Raw genomic sequence first — 4,567 nt, forward strand, 5'->3', positions numbered from 1 at the left:
TCTGAAACCTAACTTACTACTTACTGATAGTAGTTCTATTAGCTCTAGAAACCACATCCGAACTTCCTTACAAATACCACCAATCTGTTTTAATGTAAGCGTTGCTAGCATCAGTTTGTATGTTGATGCAGATGGAGCTTCAGATTGATGTCAACACCATCTCAGAAGCCACTCTTGAAAAACAGCATCGTGTTTGTTGAAGACATTAATCTGTAGCACAGTATCTGTATAGCACAGCTTAATGACTTCATTTCTAAATTTGTCAAGTTCTGGTCATAAATCACTATCTGTTCAAATTGTGTACTATTCATGGTATTATTGTATTGACTTCTATTGGTAGTAGTATTCATCACCTTCAGATATTGCAAGCCTCAGCTGTAAGGATGAGGCTAGGTGAGAGTTTGTGTCCTTCATTTTGTTACTGTAGACCTCTGCACATTGTTTGAATCTTGCATTTCAGAAGTAATTATGTAATCTCTTGTGATATGAATACTTGTGTATGCTAACATAGTACAATTAATTCTTCTTTCTATGGTCATGTGTTCTACAGAGTATGTACCTGCAGTCGTTTAATAACCACTTTCATAATGGTGTGAGTAGAGATCAAATTTGGTGTACAAAAAGTTTCAAAAATATGTCATAAATGTGGTATCATGAATATATTTGTTATGGTTAATATAAACTGTGAAATTGTTTATAAGATGTTGAAAGAATCGGTGTAAGTTTTGTTTTTCAGTGTTAAATGGTGATGTTTCCCAAACAAATACTTTTCTAGTCTGGTTTCATCCAAAGGTCTTTTAATACTGTTTATGGTATTGGTTGAAATTACTATTTTATGCATATTGTGCATATTTCTTGCATATATCCTAATAAATTCACCAAGTGATGGGTGGTACCAGAGAGGAACATAGAGGAAGAGTGCTTTTGTGATGTGGTTAGAAAATTCTATTTTTGATCAACATTGAGAATGAGATTGTGAGTTGTGATCTGTTGTGGCTTCAAGATGCAATTCAAACAAAGAAAATGAGTGCCAAGGCCGGTTTCTGTGTTATGACAGTTAGTTTGTATCATATTAAGAAGAACCAACTTATTTCATCTGATATAATAAGTCTCTCATATTTTCGATATTATTGACAGTGTAACAGGTTATTCTCACAGTTCACTTGTGAAGCAACCTCTTTCAGGGAATTTCGAAAATTAGTTATTCCTATTTAGTTAAGCATTATGTTGATCTATTGAATGACCTTATTCATGGTATATAATGTGGAAGACGTCATTGGCACTGTAAGTAAAAGGCTTGGTGTTCAAACAGCCTTGCTTGGAGCTAAGGAGGACAATATGCACTGGTTGTCAATTCCAATGTGATATTCTTGTACTTCTGCTGTGTTGTGTAAATTCTCTTTCATGCAATAGTAGGTAGCACTCGATAATTGGGCATATGAAAGACATAATATAAACTACAAGTAATAAAGAGATGATGTATATAAAGTGATGAAGGCTAGTGTTGTTTATTATTGTAATCGTGTTGTTTGAGAGCAAGAGAGAAGGTGTGGGTTTGGATCTACCAGCTTCCGTGTACTAGATATGTGTGAGAGAGGCCTGCGTCTAAAGAGTCACCTGAATATAGTGCTTATGGTAGTTTGAGGCAATATTCCATGATTTTATTTTAAGTTTCCACATCCATGATCCAGACTAAGAACAAGACCCAGATACAGCCACCACACAAGACATCAAAAGAATTTGTAGATTATTTTCAGTTTTGCAGTAGTTTCTGATGCGTGTGTGAGGTACTTATACATTATAATGCTGCAAATCTGACCTTCACCTTAAACTATTGTGTGTACAGGAGGTTCACCAATCTCTTCCCACAGAGGTTACTCCTGTCATATCTTCCTACGTAACCTCTGTTCTAATACGGCCCTTTCATGGTGTGAGCGTTCAAGACTCTTGATTGGAGGCAATCAGATTTAGTTGTGCAATCAGCGACATTGTTTCAGAAGTGATCATTGGCAAGGCCTTGGTAATTTCTGTATGCTTCGAGAAAACTAAACTTCTTCCCAAGCGCGATGCACAAACGTTTCTTATAGACAGAACTCAGTCATGTTATGGCGGATCAGTGGCGTCTCCATTGCCCTCGTTGACAACGGACAAGCTAGCCAATAAACGTCCTGTGTGTAACATCAACACAAGTCCCCGGCAGATGGGGGATATTTGTGGCCCCACATTTGCTTATGTTAGTCAAGTTGAATCTAAGTCGATGTAACACGTGTTCTGATTGGATAGAAAGAAGGGAGATAATTCGTGTTGGGATCTTTTGCCGCTAGGGGATTTTACGAGAACCGGGAAATATGGCCGTATTAGAACAGAGGTTCGTAGGAAGATATGACAAGTAACCTCTGTGGGAAGAGAATGGAGGTTCACAGGAATGTTTAACATATCAGGGACTGCAGTCCATGCTAAGCAAGGCCAAGGAATCATCATCAAGGAAGGTTAAAGTATCCACATTATCACAGTGCCATGTCAGTCTAAGACTGCAAGCAGTCTTGGTGTCCCACAGGAAGGAAGTGGAATGACATGAGTGAAAATATAGATCTATTGACTTAACAATTTATTCAAGTGTTCATAATTCTAATGTTATGATTACACTCCTAAACTTGTCCCAGTCCTAGTAAGAACACGTGATAGCAACCTTTGCTTTCTCTCAGGGCAGCTAATTGGATTGGGAGGTCAGACTTTTGTGATTAGTCAATTTTGTTGTTATATTACACTGTGAATGCTATTCTGTAAGATGTCATCAATACTGGTAATTTAGCACACAAAGAGAAGGAAACAATCCTGTCAATAACAGCCACAGCAGGTTTAAATCAATGGCTGGTACTGATGATGTAGGACAAGCAAATGGGAGGTTAAATAATTCATACATATCAACATTAATGTTGACATAAAAACGAAAATAATATGCTTCAAGGAAAATGCTTCCAAAAACATCCATCAGATTCTCATGGTCAAGTTCCTGCATTGCGCTTAGACCCTGGCAGTTGTCTCCCTTTGGCCACTAGGCTGAAAGGGCCAGGTTGAGGGAGCACCTCTACCATGTGTTCAGGGCCAGCCAGCTATAGCATCAGTAGAAACTACTACAATTATGTTACTGTTTAGACCGGCTCCTTGTTGCAAACAGCTAACAATACACATCTGTAAAAACATTTCACCAGCATACAAGGTGAGATGAATGTGTCTGTACTTAAGAAATACAGTTCGCTCTACCACCATGTATAGTGTAATAAAACACACATTTGCCCTAAACTATTATAGTTAAAGCGAGGACGCTTTGCGTCCGAGTGCTTTAACGCCATAATAGTTCAGGGAAAAGTGTATTTCATTACACTATACATGATGGTAGAGCGAACTGTATTTCTTTTCTAAGATGCCAAATTTAATACTTTCTACAATTAATTTAAGGCAGAAAACAAACGACGGTGTCGGTGACCTAAATTAAGAATCCTCGCACAGGGCTAACTGGCGCGCTGTTCTATTGATGTGTCTGCCCCCCTACGTTAAGACGAACGTTACCAGAAAAACAAATGATAAACCGTTTCATGACGGTTTACGTTCGATTAAATATCTTCTCTAAAGTATTTTAATTACATCTGTGATTAGCGTAAACCATGTGAACGTCGCATTTCTACTACCAAGCGTATGTTTAGATCAGTACATCCAGACGAAGCTGAGTAGTCTAGCCGACATTCCACGATTGCATTGTGGGAATGTAAACATTGCTTAACATTACCGTGTCGCTGAAAACTTGCGAAGTCGAATTGAGACATTTAAAACGTCAGAAAACATAAACGTAATGTTTCCACCAGTGATGTTAGGTGAGTGAAGCAACTGCAAACCAAGAAACGGGGTGCAACGCAGTAGTTTACTGTAGGAGGCTGTACGAGGCGATGACAACTGACACGCATCGTGACGTCGCTTACATTGTGACGTAATGTAAAATGGTTCGATTACGAGGGGGCACACTAGAATGGCGCAGTGACGGGATAACGTCATTCAATTGTTACGTCATCAAAAAACTATACCTTTATTGTCTGATAATGTATTTTTTTTCGATTGTTCTAAGCGCTAAGCATCTTAGAAAACCCCATCCTAATGCCAGTTTCATAGTGCTAGCCCATCAAGATATCATTCTGTAGTTTAAAATTATTATGCACTTAGACATAATTAACATCATCACCAGCATAAGGACACTTAAAGGAATATGCTCAATATTCATATCAATCTTGGGTCAACTTCCAAGACAGCAGGGGCGGTGGGGTGGCCTAGTGGTTAAAGAGTTTGCACGTCATGCCGAAGACCCCGGTTCGATTTCCCAATTGGGTATAATGTGTGAAGCCCATTTTTCTGGTGTCCCCTGCCGTGATATTGCTCAAATATTACCAAAAGTGGTGTAAAACCATACTCACTCCAAGACAACGTGTGTTCGAGATCCCAAGAATCCTTACATGAGGTGAAGATTTCATGCAGTTACACTCATTCTTGCACGAAACAAAACAATCAAACAAGTATA

The sequence above is a fragment of the Haliotis rubra genome, unplaced genomic scaffold (genome assembly GCF_003918875.1).
Source record: "Haliotis rubra isolate DU_JTF1 unplaced genomic scaffold, ASM391887v1 Scf394, whole genome shotgun sequence".
In the NCBI taxonomy this organism is placed as follows: domain Eukaryota; kingdom Metazoa; phylum Mollusca; class Gastropoda; order Lepetellida; family Haliotidae; genus Haliotis; species Haliotis rubra.